This window comes from Dromiciops gliroides, chromosome 6 (assembly GCF_019393635.1).
Source record: "Dromiciops gliroides isolate mDroGli1 chromosome 6, mDroGli1.pri, whole genome shotgun sequence".
In the NCBI taxonomy this organism is placed as follows: Eukaryota; Metazoa; Chordata; class Mammalia; order Microbiotheria; family Microbiotheriidae; genus Dromiciops; species Dromiciops gliroides.
In genome coordinates, this window is record NC_057866.1 from 26,227,969 (window position 1) to 26,245,318 (window position 17,350).

The following is a 17,350-nucleotide window of genomic DNA, read 5'->3' on the forward strand; positions in this document are numbered from 1 at the left end:
CCAGTTTCCCTGACTGCTGTGAGGAGAGGCTCCTGACCCCTACCCTAGAGGGGAGATTTCTTAGCCTTGAATCAGAGAAGACTCTATTGTCCTATTCAGAAGTACCAGGGATTGGATTCAAATGAGCCAGAACCAAGGCAGACTTACTGGGAAGGAGACTTCCCTGAATACGGCCTGGTGATGATTCTGGTTAGAATGTAAACTCTTTGAAGGCATCTTTGTATTCCCACACTACACACAGTGCTGGGCACACGATGCTTAATAAATGTTTGCTGGGTGATTGGGGAAAAGGAAGAGCATTGGACTGAGAGGAGAGGGAAAATCTAGCCTGGGCTCCATCAATTTCTTCAGCACCATTTTATGGTCCAATGGAAAGACTACTGGATTTGGAGTCAGAGATCTGGGTTTGAATCACAGCTCAGCCGCTTACTACCACTGCAACCTCTGGCCAGTCACTGCCCCAAGTCTGAACCTCAGTTTTCTTCTCAGCAAAATGAAAGGGTCAGACTCTATGACCTAGTTCAAGATCCTGCATGACTCTATATAAGCCTTTGCCAATGTCAAAGGAAGAAATCCTGGCTATGATAGTTACATAGAAAAAAAAAACCGCTCCAAGTTATTATTAGAGAAATAGAAATTAAAACAACTCTGAGAATGCTCTGGTTTCAGATCGAACAAATCTTTTGCTTTTACTAAAAACAAAACTCCAGCTCTGAGATTTCCCCTCATGTGAGGACAGAAGGCTAACGAGCAGCATTGGAAGGGCTGTGGGAAACCAGGCACTGGGATTCGCCGTTGGTGGATGTGTGAATTGGTCCAGCCACTCCAGAAAGCAACTTGAAACTATGCTCCAAACAGTCACTAAGCTGTGCATACTCTTTGACCCAGTGATACCCCAAGGAGATTTTTTTTAAGAAAAGAGGAAATTGTATAAGACCCATGTGTTCTAAAATATTTATAGCAGCTCTTTTTATGGGAGCAAAGAAATGGAAACTTAAAGGGTGGTGCTCATCAATTGAGGCCAAACACGTTAAGCCATATGAGAGTGGTGGAATACTATTGAGCTGTAAGAAATAATAAAGGGGGCCGTTTCAGAGAAGTCTGGGAAGAATTGTATGAATTGATTTAGAGTGAAGTGAGCAGAACCAAGAGAACAATTCATACTATAACAAAAGCACTGTAACAACAAGTAACTTTGAAAAAAAGAACTTTAAAACTCTCATAAATACAATGGTCAATGAGTCTTCCAGAAGATGGATAATGAAGTCTTCCTCCCACCTCCTGATGGAGATACGACAGACTAAAGATACAGCATGAGGTGGACATTTTGAATATGACCAATGTGGGAATTTGTTTTGCCTGACTATGCCTGTGTTAAAAAGGTTTTTGTTTCTCTGTTTTCTTTCCAGTGTGGAGGGGAAGAAGGAAGAAGAGAAAATAAATGCTTATTCCTTTAACTATGAAAATTAATTTTAAAATCTATGTCTATGAAGCCAAATTTTTTTTTCTATGCCTAAATTTCCTTAGAACAAGAAGGGAGGGCAGCTAGGTGGTGCAGTGAATAGAGCACCAGGCCTTGGAGTCAGGAGGACCTGAGTTCAAATCTGACCTAAGATACTTGATACTTATTAGCTGTGTGACCCTGGGCAAGTCACTTAACCCTCATTGCCCCACAAAAAAAAAGAAAAGAAAAGGAAAGAAAGAAAGCAAAGGAAAGAAAGAAAGCAAGAAAGCAAGAAAGCAAGAAAGCAAGAAAGAAAGAAAGAAAGAAAGAAAGAAAGAAAGAAAGAAAGAAAGAAAGAAAGAAAGAAAGAAAGAAAGAAAGAAAGAAAGAAAGAAAAAACCAGAAGGGACCTCAGAGGTCACCTGGTTTAATCTTTTCATTTTGTGAATGAGAAAACTGAGTCTCAGGGAGGTCAACTGGCCTCACAGGATCATAAATTTTAGAGTTGTATAAGATCTTACAGGGAAGGACTTCATTTTACCAATAGGAAAATGTGAGTTTTAGAGAGTTCCCATAATCACACATTTAAAGCTAGAAGGGACCTCAAATATTATATGGTCCAAGTCTCTCATGTTATAGATGTGGAATGTGACGGTTAAATGACTTGTCTGAGATCATACATCTAGTAAGTGACTGAACTGGAATTTGAACTCAGATCTTCCAACCCCATATAGGACACTCTATGGGAGTTGTCCTAGTTGATGTTGAAGGTGATGTCTAGCCCTAACATTCTATAATTCTAAAGTCCCCACCAGCTTGTACTTTCTATTCTATTTATTATTAAATCCTGAGTACACATGCCCTCTCTACTCCACTGGCTCTAGACTGGAGACAGTTAATTCTAGCAGGTGAAACTTCCCTGGGGCAGCTTGAACTCCCCAGAGCATTTCACAGGAAGGCAGTCCCCACCCCAGCTCCCTGGTGGCAGCAGCCTTGTCTGCCAAGTCAAAGAATGGAGAGTGCCAGCCTAAAACTGGTCAAACTGCCATGCCCAGCTTCCCATCTGATATTAGCCGAGTGCTGGACTCACAGCTGGGGACCCAGGTCTCCCCCCCCCCCATGCTCAGTTGCCTTCTGGGTCAGTGCCTGGACAACACCACTGGTCACCAACTGCTCCAGCACTTAGTGGCATTAATGTCAATTTAGTTACAGGAATATTAAAACCAGAAAGGAAGATTTAGGTCAAGCCTGAAACTGCCGATGAAGAGATGGAAGCCCAGAGGGGGAAGGGATTTATTTGACGTCACACAATTCAACAGCAAAACTGGGACTAGAATTCAGGTATCTTCATTCCCAATCTAGTGTTAACTGCACAGCGAGGCATGGCTCCCAGAGGCCACTGTCCCTAAAATATTCTTTCATCTTGCTGGGGAGATTAAGCGAGGAAAAGAGTATCTTCTCCCAAGTCGGAGGGGAGTTAGCTAACATCATAGCAGGGGTGACATTCACTAATCTGGTGAGCCCCTTCCCAAAATGCCCTGAAAGATGCCCACAACTCCAGTGGCAGAGAGGAAAAGAGTGCTGGGTTTGGAGTTAGACTCCATTGACTTCATTACTTAGTATCTGCATGATCTCATGCATCTCAATCTGCATGACCTTGGATAGGTCACTTTATGGGGCCTCAGTGTCCCCATTTTGTAAAATGAGAGGGAAGGTTGAGCTATATGACCTCTAAGGTCCCTTCTAGTTCTTAATCTATGATCAAGCCATCTTAATTTTCATGCCCCCTCTTTGGTAGTGTCTGAGAGGGAGCCTGGCAAATATAACAACCACCACCACTACAATAATAATAGGTAACCTTTGTAGAGCACTCTAAGGTTTTCAAAGGACTTTGCCTACGTTATCTTATCTGATCCTTACAATAACCCTGTGAGGCAGATGCTCTTGCCCTCACTATATAAAGGAGGAAACTGAGTCTGATAGAGGTTAAGTAACTTCCCCTGGGTCACATAGCTAGTAAGTGTCAGAGGCAAGATTTGAACTCAGATCTTCCTGGCTCTGGGTCCAGTCTTCTCTCTTCACTACATGATAAAGTACCAGATTAGAGATCAGGGGCCTTAGCTTCAGATCCTGGCTCTGGTACACAAAGTTATGAGATTGTACAGTCACCTCACCTTCAGTTTTCTCATCTATAAAATGGGGATAATAATACGGTACTGCCTATCAGTCAGGGCAATTAGTGGTAAAGAAAGGGGGGTTGGACTAGATGATCTTTGAGGTTGTGGAACCTTGTTGTTGCTGTTTGTCCTTTGTCCTCGGAAGAGGAAGGTGATATGACTTGCAGTGAATGGGATTCGAGTGAGGGAGGGCTATCCAAAGTCACCAGCTTCATTCACTCTTCCCTTTAGAGCCATCTGGGTCCAATGGCATCAAGATACATCAGGATGACTGCAGATGCCCCTGGATATTTGAGGAAATTGAGTTAAGTGACTTGCTCAGGGTCACACAGCTATTAAGTGTCTGAGGCTGGATTTGAACTCAGGTCCTCCTGACTCCAGGGCCAGTGTTCTATCCACTGCCCCACCTAGCTATCCTGTGAAACCTCAAAATGCTACAGAAACAGGAGTAATTATCATTTTTTATATTATTTATACTATGATCATTATTTCTTGCCTCATGCTTCCCTGGGGTGAAGGGAACACCAGAATATCTTCAGCCTTTGACATATGGCCTTTCAGAACACTCTCTTCCCTGCTGTGGCCACCATGACATTAACTTGACCATGGCAACAGTTACATGTGTATAATCGGCGTGGCTGGTGAATGGTTCAACCTTGACACTCCAGTTCCTGAAATGTGTTAGTGGAAAAAACAGCAGTGACAGGAAGACTTGGAAAGGAGGAGCCATTTCCCATCACCAGCACACTCCACAAACACAGGCAAGAGGTTGTCTCCTTCCAGATCTCTTTATTCGCTCTCTAGCCACTTTTCTGAGGCCGACTCCCCTCTACAACATCCCCAACACTTTGTTGGTTATCCTACATTGGATGGAACTCCTCCAGTGATGGGTGAGCCACTTCTGCCCATCAGGGGACAGCTCTGATTGTTGGGAAGCTTTTTCTGACATCGATCCAAATTCCACTCCCTCCCTAACTCCCACCCATTGTTCCCGAGTTCTAGCCTCTGGGGCCAAGTGGAAGTTTAATCCCTCATCCCTATAGCAGGTGCCTGCTTCATACTAGGGGCTCATTAAATGTTACTGAATTGAATTTTGTTCTTCGTGACAACTCTTTGACTGGATGAAGACAACTATATCCTCTCCCTCTTCCCCACCACCCTGGTCTTCTCCAGGGTCCTTTACCCTCAGGCCTGAGGACCCTTAACTACCAGTGCTCCTAGTATTTCTTCTTCCAGGTTCTTAAAGCCTTACCTGGGACTTACTGCATTGGGTAATGTTTTTACAGTGGTGGTGGAGACGGTGAGTGGAACTGAAGCCCATGACCTCCTGCCCTTTCCTCTCAATTCCCACAGCTCCCTGTCCCATCTTCCTTCACCTTTGGGCAAGAATTATTCCCACTCACCTGTATTCCCATCAGCTGGCTCCTGGTAGGCACTGAGGGTGGGGTGGAGGGAGTGTTATTAAACACTCAGGAGCCACTATAATTTTAATGGTGTCATCACTCTCAAGGGGGAATAGGAAAGGGATGGGTTAAAGGTAACATCTAATTGAAAGGCATGACAGACAGACACACCACACTCCCAGGGTTTGTTTCTATCCTCGATTGCTTTGCTAATTGATACAGCAGAATGCTGGGACCTTCAAAAAGAAGTTAAATTTTCTGGCAGAGCCCAACAAGTCTCTGAGAAAGACCTGCTTCTAAATATCAGATCCTCAAGACAGCTTTAAAAGATATATGGGAGACTTAGTATAGGCTTAGAGAGGAAAGCAAATGGAACGGTACAGAACACAGACCTGCAGTTTCATGTCCAGTCTTCTTTTCCTGTATTGTTATGTGGATGGAAATGTTCATTTTCTTTGGGGTTTGCTAAATTCTTTTTTTTTTTTAATAGCTATCAGGCTCCTGGGAGATGTTTAAAGCCAAGATGTTTGTTGATTCGGCATCCTACAGATAGACTCCCAGGAGAATTCCAAAGAACTCAATGGGTAGAAATCCTTGGCTAATGATAACAATAATAATGACAATGATGATGGTGGTAGTGATGACAGACAACGACGAAGACTTCATGATGATGATGAAAGTGATTTGCACTCAAGTGCCAACGATGCTAATTGAACTCAACACTCTCCTATCTCCAAATTCCTCATTCTTTTGTCATCAACCCACAATGCCTTTCTCCACTTAAGTATATACTGTCTTACACCATTCTCTTAAGTACTTTGTATGTAAGTTCCATGGAGGAGGGGGGACTGGCTAAATGTCTCTTTTGTCTCTTCTTGTCATCCCCCTTGGTGCCTAACATGCTGCTGGGCACTCAGTGCTATGAACTTTTAACCACTGCATCCTGCCATGAAAACAAATCCATTCTTTCTGAGTCAGGTCTAGAGAATATAACAGAGCCTCTTTGGTGATTGCGTATCTTGTCTGGACCTCAGGGTCAGCCCTCTGATCATTAATTCTCATTACCCAGGACTGTAGACATGGGAGAATGCAAAGCACATCCTGCCACCAGGACAGAGTTTTTGGAAAATTCTTTTGTGGAATCATTCCCTGCAGTCAAACTCCTGCTGCCAATTTTCAGCCACCTCTTCAGAAGAATCAAGTGCAGAAAGTAGTTCCTTAAGAACATAGTTTCAGAGCTGACTTCCCCCCCTCCCATTTGACAGATAAGCAAACTGAGGCCCAGAGATATGTGACTTTGAAGCTCAACCCAGGCACCACATCCTGAGGCCTCGACCGATACCATCTTCCCCTGCCAATGCCTCCTCCTCCCCAGGTGTTTACTTTGTGAAACACATTGTACCTACTGATATATACATACATATACACAAATAAACACACACACACACACACACACGCACACACGCACATATATGAAAGTAAGTAAGCTCTTTGAGAGCAGGGATTTTTTTTTATGTCTATCTCCTCTGTAGTTCTTTCCTAGCACAGTGCTAGACATAGCAGGGGCTTGAAAACTGATTAACCAGCCCCACTTCACACCAGTAGCAAGTGGCAGAATTAGGGTTAGGATCTAGGTCTTCTCATTCATTTATGAATTCATTCCACAGACATTTATTAAGGACCTACTATTGTTGAATTATTGGTATTTGAGTCCCCAGCCCCTAGGACAGTGGGCATACAGCAGGTGCTTAATAAATGCTTGTTAGTTGATTATTTACTTAAGAATACACAAACAACAGGTCCCTCCAACGAGCCTTGGTCTCATCCTCTATTCTTTATGGGGGTGGGGTGGAGGTGGGTGGCTTGTGACAAGAATAATGTGTATGAGGCTAAGGGAATACAAAATAGACCCAGTAATACCCAAATCTGGCAAGTCTGCCCATAGTACCAGGCTGCTTCTAAGTTCCAGGTGACAGGATTTGAAGATTTGGCTGCTAACCCAAGGAGTCTCTGTAACTGGGTAAGTAGGAAACCACTTGGACTAGACCTAGGGTCCCTGGCAAGGACAGGAGCCTGTTAGGCTGCCAGTCCTGGCTATGGAAGCTACCCCATCCCCAGGGCTCCAGACAAATTAGTCCTCAGGTGACTGGGCAGCACAGAAAGGGACTAGCAGAGATCATGGTCCACCAAAGTCCAGCTTTCAAGAATTTGAAAAACTAGGCGGCCGGGGCAGCTAGATGGCGCAGTGGATAGAGCACCGGCCCTGGAGTCAGGAGGACCTGAGTTCAAATCCGACCTCAGACACTTAACACTTACTAGCTGTGTGACCCTGGGCAAGTCACTTAACCCCAATTGCCTCACTAAAAAAAAGAAAAGAAAAGAAAAGAAAAACTAGGCTGCAAAACCCAAATGAAGTCAATGAATCTTTCCAAAGGTCAACATGGTGTAAGGGAAAAAGCAAGAGATCTGGGGTTCAAGGTCCTGGATGAGAATCCCAGCTTTGTGTGACCTTGAGAAAATCAAACTCTTGGGGCTGGGTGGTTAGGAAGGGGGAAGATCTATGGGTCTAAGGGGCCAATGGGGCAAAGGCCAGAAGCCGTTGGGAAGAGGCGCTGTCTACTCAGGGCTGGACTGCTAGGTCATCTTTTTGACCAAAGGCCAGAATGCCTTTTTCTGACCTCTAGTCTGAAGGAAGTACTCATGTTCTTTCCTTAGGAGGACAAAGGACAGTGATCACAAGACCTGTCTCACTCAAGAATACAGAGTAGAATTCTTCCCCTCTCCCCACCCCCAAGAAAATTCTTGCTAACATTGAGCCAAAGGCAACTAAGAGAATATTTGGCTCACACACCTTCTTCTTCAACCCCCGGCAATGGGACAAAAGGCGGACTGATCCCTAGGCCCCGACCCTGGTAGGACTGAGGGGCTTATCTAGTTAGCTCTTCTCACTTTCCATCATCAAGTGTTTGTGAAACACCTACTGTGATTGATGTTAAAAAAGAAAATCAAAGGATCCTTTAGCACAGTTCCCTCTGTGGCTGCATTCCATCTCTGCTTTGCATGGGCCATATGTTATGCCTAAACTGCTGTCCTGCTTCATCACCTCTACCTCAGACAGAGTTCTTAGCTTCTTTCAAGGCTCAACAAAAGTCAGTTCCTATGCAAGGATTTTCCTTTCCTGATTCCTCCAGGTGTCAGAGTTTTCTCCCTCATCTACTTATCCATTCATCCATCCATCCATCCATCTACATATATACATGTATATACACACATATATGTGTGTATATGTATATATAATCTCTGAGAAAATGCAATAGTTTCTCACAAAACAAAATGTAGCATATACACAATGTATATACACACATATATATACACACAGGTATGTATATGTGTGTGTCCATGTGTACCATATATACATGATGTGTACATCCTATATACACAGTGCCTGGTAAATGTAAGGGGAGTTTAGTTCAGTGGAAAATCAATGCACTTGGAGTCAGAGCACCTGGATTTGTTTGCATCCCAGTTTTACCATTTAACAGCTCCATGACCTTGGGAAAATTACGTCTCTAGGCTTGTTTCCTCATCTATAAAGGAAGGGGATTAGACTAGATCTAAGAAAAGGTGGTGCTGGTATTAGATTCAACAGGAGCCTTTAGACTTTGCTCTTCCTTTGGAATGGGAATGGGGAGCTGGAGAGACAGTCTATCCTAATCCTGTTCTTCCTTCAAGGCCCACCTATTACACAAGGCATTCCCTGCCTCCTACAGCCCCATGGAGACATCTTCCTGCACCGAGTGACTAAACATAGCATTTATCTACAGCCCACAGTCCGGCAAGGTAGACTTGTCTTCTCTAACTGTTTTAGACTTGTGGGACCTGGATGCCTAACCAGACTATAAGCTTCTGGAGATCCATGACTGCGTTTTCCATTTCTTCCACATCCCCTGTGTTTTTTGGAGGGTGAGCCAGAGGCTATCACAGCATGTGGGGCAATTCAACCCAACAGGCAATTGACTGTTACTAAGTCCAGGATCATATTCTTAGAAGTAAAAGGCACCTCAGGGTAGAGATTCCTGACCTCTCTTTGTATTCTGGATCCTCTTGGCAGGCTGGTGAAGCCTGGGGACCCCTGGTCAGTCATATTTTTAAAGGCTTAAAAAACAACCTGAGATCCAGGAGCCTGGCTTTGTTTTTTGGGGTTTTTTTGGTGAGGCAATTGGGGTTAAGTGACTTGCCCAGGGTCACACAGCTAGTAAGTGTCTGAGGCTGGATTTGAACTCAGGTCCTCCTGAATCCAGGGCCAGTGCTCTATCCACTGTACCACCTAGCTGCCCCTGGCTTTGTTACAATACACACACACAGACAGACAGACAGACAGACAGACACACACACACACACACACACACACAACTACATTTTAAAATAGTTGGTTTCCTTTGTAACCCTAGGCATCTTATTTTAAGCCTTTAAAAATATGACTGACCAGGGGTCCCCAGGCTTCACCAGCCTGCCAAGAGGATCCAGAATACAAAGAGAGGTCAGGAATCTCTACCCTGAGGTGCCTTTTACTTCTAAGAATATGATCCTGGACTTAGTAACAGTCAATTGCCTGTTGGGTTGAATTGCCCCACATGCTGTGATAGCCTCTGGCTCACCCTCCAAAAAACACAGGGGATGTGGAAGAAATGGAAAACGCAGTCATGGATCTCCAGAAGCTTATAGTCTGGTTAGGCATCCAGGTCCCACAAGTCTAAAACAGTTAGAGAAGACAAGTCTACCTTGCCGGACTGTGGGCTATAGATAAATGCTATGTTTAGTCACTCGGTGCAGGAAGATGTCTCCATGGGGCTGTAGGAGGCAGGGAATGCCTTGTGTAATAGGTGGGCCTTGAAGGAAGAACAGGATTAGGATAGACTGTCTCTCCAGCTCCCCATTCCCATTCCAAAGGAAGAGCAAAGTCTAAAGGCTCCTGTTGAATCTAATACCAGCACCACCACCACCGTCACCGTCACTGCTAGAGCTGGTCTCTTTCTCCAGATGTGTTCATCTTTCACTGGTATCATAGATTTAGAGTCCGGGGGAACCTCAAAGGTCATCTAGTCAACCCCATCCTCAGTATGACCAAGGAAGCAATGGAGGCCGGAGAAATCAAATAACTTGCCCACAGTCACACAGGCAGTGAGCAGCAGGAGCTGGATTCAAATGAGGTCCTCTGACTCAGAATCAGTTGTTAGACACTAACTTTAAGCTTCCTCCTACATCTCCCCCCAACATTGCCCTGCCTTTTATTCCCCAAACACCGCTCTCTCCATTGCATAGGCAGTGAGTCAGAGCTCATTGGGGAGACCCCAGTAGGAAGGAAAAAAACCCTTGTGGTTATAGGCCTGAGAACTAAGTCTCACTCACTTGATGAGACATCGAAATAGGATGTCAGGAGGGGGTGTCAAGGGGAGAAGACAGAGGAACAAGAAGCTTCTCTCCTGTGTTTACGATTTGGTTTTCAGTCCCTCCTTTTTCAGACCCTCCAGCCCTGCCAGGAAGGGAAGCGGGGGCCAAGCTGCTGTCATTGAGATTAAACCCAGCCCACCCCCGTACAAACATCTCCTTGGCAGTGCGCAGAGGCAGGTGGGCAGGGACCTTTCTTCTCCCCAATCCGACCAGCTCAGAAACAAATCCAGGACGTGTGATCCTCCCAGATTAAATTGGAACAGACTACCCTCCCTGGGAGCAACTTCCTATGGAAGGGAGGAAGCTGTTCCCCCTCCTCACCCCACTCAAGGCTGGGGGTGGGGGTGCAGGGGAGGGTGGGAATAAGTTAGAAGATAATTCTCCCTGCATTTGTTACAAGCCCCCCCATGTCCAGGCAGCAGAAAGAAAGCCTGGGTACAAGGCAGAGAACAATGGGTTCAAGGTAGAGGGCCCTGGATTCCCATCCCAGCTCTGCTGTTCATGAGCTTGGGGAATTCACCTTTTTTTTTTTTTCTGGGCCTCAGTTTCCACATCTATAAAAATGAGGGGGTGGGGGAGGTTGAGTCTGGAATGTGCCTTCAGTTTAACAAATATTTATTAAACAGGTGCAAGGGGGGCAGCTAGGTGGCACAGTGGATAGAGCACCGGCCCTGGAGTCAGGAGGACCTGAGTTCAACTCTGACCTCAGACACTTAACACTTACTAGCTGTGTGACCCTGAACAAGTCACTTAACCCCAATTGCCTCACCAAAAAACCAAAACAAAACAAAACAAAAAACCAAAAAACAGGTGCAAGGCCCTGCTTGGCCTAGTTGCTGGAAGCCAAGAAGGAAATTAACAGAGATCTGTCATTGCTGATACAATCATTCTTTTTTGTTCTGTTACCTGTATATGGAAATGAGCAATTTTTTGTTAAGTTGCAAAGAAAATGATTTTTTTTTAAAAAAGGGAAATTTTTTACAGGGAGGCCTTGCCAGGAACAAGGCTTTTTGAGTTAGCACCATCCTCTAGGCTGAGGCCACTGTCAAGACAGGTGGCACAGGTGTTGTTGCTAGAGGAATGTCATGGGCTGGCTTCCCACAGTCCCTTTCCTTATGGTAGTGTATCCCCACTTCAAGGTTTACTGCATGGCAGAAATTTGGACAATCAAGAAAGAAACGACCCCTTCCAAGGGCTACTAACGCTCGAGTCCGTGGTCTTCCTGACAGGGAGGAGGGTGCTGGCTAGCACAGGCTTCCAAAGGGTTTCTGGGAAAAGTCCAGAGACTTGGAGTTAGGAGATAATCTGGGGTCAAGTGCTACCTACCCCACTTATTAGCTACATTTCCATGGGCAGACCCCTTCCCTGTTTCCTCATCTGTAAAACAGGAATGCCAATGCCAAGAAGACCCACATCACAGGATGGCTCTAAGGATTTATAAAACGCTCATAGCTAGAAACGTGAATGATCATAATTGTTCTGATTCCCCTCCCCGCCTCACTCAGACCTCCCATGAATCTCTCTAGGACCTAGTAGAAGGGAATCCCATATTCGTAGGAAGGACTCAGAAGATTGCTCCACACAGGAAAGCTGCCTCAAAGTTGGGAAGGTTACATCAACTCTCTGGGCCACAACAGTCCGGTTTCCTGCTAAAGGATTTCTCCTTTTAACAAAGCTTTTTTCCGTGTCACCAAAAGTATCCATGGAATTCGGCATTCCATCCCCTTCTGTCTTGTTAATTTTTCTATTTATTCCCAGAGACTGTGGTAATAATCCTTACACACACACACACACACACACACACACACACACACACACACACACACACACACACACACGTTTTGAGGGCACGGATTCACACCTTATGCTCTTCCTCCTTCAAGGGATCCACCCCCAGGAAAAGCATTCATATCATTAATAATAACAAACATTTGTACAATGCCTACTATGTGCCAGGGCCCATGCTAAGTTCTTTATAAACAGTCTCTCATTTAATCATGGTTTTTATCTTAGATGCTGGTGACAGCTGCTGAGTTTCAGTGTCCAGTAGAAAATGGGATCTGAAAAGTTTATAGGATTTTAGATCTGAATTGGGACTTAGAGTTCATCTAGTCCGACTGAGGCAATTAATGCTATTTGACAGATGAAGCAACCAGCCCAGCAAAGGAGAAGTGACTTGTCCAAGGTCATGCAGGCAGTAAATAGCTGAGGCAGGATTCAACCCCAAGTCTGGTGATTCCAAATTCAGCATTATTTTACATATACTAGAGTACTCTTCATCCCCTCCAAAGACCGGAATGTTTTCCATTATGGCCCACAATCCCACCTACTTCCGTAACTGTTTGGGAGGTGAGACAGTCAGGGAAATACAAAGGATTGAAGAAACCCAATGCAAATGCAGATGTATCTCCTGCCTAGAGTCAGAAATACCAATTGACTCTACACATGGGGGAATATGGCAAAAGAGAGTTACTCCACATGAGTTCTGCCACTGGCTATCTTCCTCAGATGACAAGGAAGTAGACCTGATTTCCACTCTTTAAATGTCAATTGTCAACAGTCCTTGGCTGCCAGGCCAAACAGAAACTAGTCAGCACCCTTTAAACCCTTCTCTGCAAGCATATTCCCACGGATGCAAAAAGCCACACTTTTCAAACTAGAAAAATGACGTCTAAGTGTGACTTATCACAGCGCACTGCCCAGAAACTCTCCAAGAACACAAGCATCATGGGGCAGGCCCCCAGATGGCCCTTGCTTTGAATCTGAATCTCATGCCTGGACAGAGTTTCATGGAGTTTCCATTTGTCCCATGCCAGACTGGTATATCCACATTTCTAGCTGATAAGAAGCCATCTCTACCTTGCTACCAGGGGCCTGAGGGCTGTACTCACCTAGAAAAGTCCCTGGGGCCTGGGAGGGTTGTCAGAAAACACCAAGGGAGAGTTTCCAGGGAGAAACCTACAGGGACCAAGCTCTTAGCTAAGCTTACCACAGCACTCAGAGAGAAGAGCAGACCTGGGGAGTAGACACTGCCCAGATACCAGTGCCTGAATCTTTGCCCTTCCTGGGCTCCCCAGAGTGGGGAGCTGGGTAGGACATATTTATGAGGCCCCATTGCCACCAGGGTGAAATAAATAAGTCAGGGTTCCTCAGGCAAAGGGAGAAGCCAAAGAAAAATGTACTCTAGACTCGGGTTTACTCAGCAGAAAAAAGAAAGGGAAGCTGAAATAGCTAAGTGATTAGAGAACTAGGAGACAGCATGGGCCAACAGTCAAGAAGAACTGATTCAAATTCTGCCTCTAACACATACCAGCTGTGTGACCCTGGGCAAGTCACTTGACCTCTGTTTGCTTCTGTTTTCTCATCTGCAAAATAGAGATTAATGGAGACGCCTGCCTCCCAGAGTTATGGGTAGGACTAAACGGGAATAATATTACAATATTTGTAAAGGGCCTGGGGGGGGGGGGCAGGGGAAGTCTTAGGTTATTCCAGCTGGGTCATGATGAGAACTCAGATCTCTCAACGCAAGGCATGGTGGAATTTGAGAGTCAGAAAGCACCTCCACACCAAAGGAATCCCCAAGATAATATACCCAATAATGGTATATCTACTCCCAGCAGCCCTCGGTGTATTCTCTATTCTATAAATGCATCTATAGCTGTACATATATGTGTATAACTGGCACCTCAAACTCAGGAAAAGTCCTTAAGAGACCCACCCTGCCCCTCATTTTCCAGACAAGGGAACAAAGGCCCAAGGTACCACGCAGGTAGCATCTAGATTTGAACCCAGGTCCTGACACTCCAAATCTATCTTTCCATCCAAAGTGGATCATAGGTTAGAAGAGACCATAAGACACCATCTAATCCAACTGCCTTCTTTTGTTTTGTTTTCTTTTACAGATTTGGAAATTTAGGCCCAGAGAGGTTCAATGATTTGCCCAAGGTCACAGGGGTAATGACAGTCAGCACTTGAACCCAGGTCCTGTGACCCCAGAGCTGCAGTTTTGGGGTTTTTTGTTTTTTCCATTCTGCCAGAATGACTCACTTTTACAGTAAAACCCTTCACCAGGAAGTCTACTAAGCCTTGGAAGTTGTGTTTGTTTTGGTGGAATAGGGACGGTATGAGGCAAAGCATATTGAGACACTGGGAGAAGGAGGTCTTCTACAGAGGGGAGATGAGAGGGGGAAACTGCACATGGAATAACGGGGAATGCTCAACACAAGTGAACCCACGGGGCCAGGGGAGCTCATCACCCTCATTCTCACAGCTGGCAGAGTCTAAAGGCATGGGGCGGGAGGGGGGGGGGTACTGAGGCTCGGGAAGCCAAGGTCCTCCGCTATGTCCCCACTCCTCCGCGGGAGCAGCCCCCTTGCTCCGCCCCCGGAAGGAGGGAAGAGGCGGAGGGGGCTCTGGAGGACTGGCAGCTCCGGGGTCCCCAGACCCGGACCTCCCCCTCCTCCACCAGCACTCCCCCCCCCCCCCGCACAGCGCCCACCAGCCCAGGCTCCGCCGGGAAGTTGACCCCCAAGCACCCCACATTGGTCGAGCCAACTTTCCCTTCTTGCCTCGCTCCCTGCCTCGGCGGCGCCCTCGGTCCGTGCCAACGCAGCGGTCTCCCAGCTGGGAGCGGGGCTCCAGGGGTGGCAGCTGCGTAGGTAGCTGGCCGCTTACCTGCGGGCTTGGCTCTGGCTGCTGCCGCTGTTACTGTTACCGCTGCTGCTGCTGCTGCTGTCGCTGGCTGTGCGCCCTGCTCCCTGCGCTGAGCTCGGTCCGGTCCGGTCCGGTTCCGTCTGCCACCGTCCTGCCTGCCTCTGCTCGCCTCTGCCCAGCTCGGCTCTGCCGTGCCCAGCGCTGCGATCGGCCAGGGCCCCCTCCTGCGGCCGCCCCGGGAAGCAGCGTCCTCTGTCCAGCCCCTTCCAACTGCCGCAGCCACGCCACGCCCCCTTCGGCGAGGGAAGGGAGGGAGGCCCAACCTCTCAATCAAGGTCCCGTGGGGAGGGGGGGAGACTTAGAGAGCGGGCAGGGTCGGAGAAGCCCATTGGGTCCACCCTCAGCCCTGTTTTGTTTTTGTTTTTGTTTGGGGGGGCGCGACGTGGATTTGGCGTGCCGGCCTTGGAGTCAGGTAAACGGGGTTCCACAGTCGCTACTCTGACTCCAGCTGCGTGATGACGAGCAAGTAAATCACTTTGGCCTCCTTGAGCTTCAATTTGGGGATAATGATACCTGTATTACCTACCTCAAAGGGTGCTTGTGAGGTCATATTAGATACGCAGAGTAAGTATATAGTGCACAGGTAAGGGTGGAGTTGGCTGAATAAACGAATCAACTTCCCTCACCACCTTAAAGTAGTGATGAAAATGCCGGGTTCCTTAATGAGGTGAAAGCAAGGCTCATTCAACCAATCAGACTTTATAGTTATGTGAACAGTCCTTGGGGGAGCTGGATTGGCTGAGAGAGCTTTGAGCTAGGCCCTGCGAGTCCTCTCTAAAACAGAAGACCTCTTCAGGACCCGAGTTATTGGGGCATTCAGTGCTGGTGTCCAGCAGCTTGGGCAGGGCCAGAGGACTTCCCATCTTCCCACTGGGTCCTGGTATCATCCCTGCAACAGCTGACCATAGTGTCTGCATGGGGACTGTCAGTCAATCGATAAACATTTAGTGAGGCACCAGTAAAGTGCTGGAGATGTTAAAGATAGGCAAAGCCACCCTCCTTGATGTCCTAGAGAAGCTCATGGTCCGGTGGGGGACACAACGTGCAAATGTGCATGTACATGCATGTGTGTGTATAGAAGTATGTGGTGTAAATAGGAGATTATCCAAAGAAGTGAACAGATGGGGGGGGGAGGGGGAAGGATTCCAAACAGGTGGGCAGCCTGTGAAAGCTGGAACCCAGGGCTCGGCTGAGTTTCCTCAGCCAAGACAGTTCATCTGAGGATTTTTCATAAGTCAAGAAGAACTATATACACTAAGCCTGGTTGTTTCAAGCATCACTTGTGGTGGTGGTGTTGTTGCTGCTGTATTATTGTTCTTCTTCTCTTCCTTCCTCTTCCTCTTTCATCCTCTTCCATGTGGTTTGTAAATTACCAATCCATTCAGTATGGCAACATCTACTAAGAATGTCATTCTTGCATTTTTATGGTAGCTGTTAAGTCCAACATACTATCCACTTGACGAGGTACAGAGAGAGTCTCAGGGTGCAGAATCTACATTATATGATATTATGTTGTATTGTGTTATATTGTATCGTGTTGTGTTGTATTACATTGTGTTGTATCATATTACACTATATACCATATTATGTTATGCTATGTTGTGTTGTGTTGTATTACATTATATATTATAGTGTTATGTTAATACACATACATGTATACACACGTGCACATACACATGTGTGCATATACAAGTTACATTTATAGACACACAAATCTACATAGATACACGTGTCTATATCTAGATGCACATGCATATACCAACGACTCATATGTACACATACACATATGTTGTTATGAGTCTATATATTGCGTGCATATGTGCATATATATCATATGTATGTGTGTATAGATGTGGCCAATGCAGAAAATTATTTTGCTTAACTAGACATATTTGTTACAAGGATTTTGTTTTTCTTCCTCTTTCAGTGATTGGGGGAGGGAGAGAAGGAAGATTTTGATTAGTTGGGGAAAAATGAATTTTAAAATGAAGATAACTATTATGTCCAGGAAATGATAGGAGCCAGCTTTATCTGTGATGACGCTCAGTTTATTTTTGACCTCTCAATGATCTGAGGGGGCTTGTGGCCTATGTGTAGCCCAGATGCTTTGTCAGGAAGGATAGGAAGTTTCTCCGTTACAATTCTGGCTCTTTGATGATGAT

The 17,350-nt window shown here is 46.0% G+C and overlaps 1 protein-coding gene across 1 annotated transcript in view; it reads right to left on the reverse strand.

The window, feature by feature from the left end:
• Positions 1 to 15,352, reverse strand: part of CD82 (CD82 molecule) — a 79,795-nt gene extending 64,443 nt beyond the window's left edge. Inside the window, exon 1 of the mRNA XM_043973152.1 lies at positions 15,150 to 15,352. The gene's annotated coding sequence lies outside the window, so the exon portion shown is untranslated. The remainder of the gene's footprint in view (positions 1 to 15,149) is intronic.
• Between the last annotated feature and the right edge of the window lie 1,998 nt (positions 15,353 to 17,350).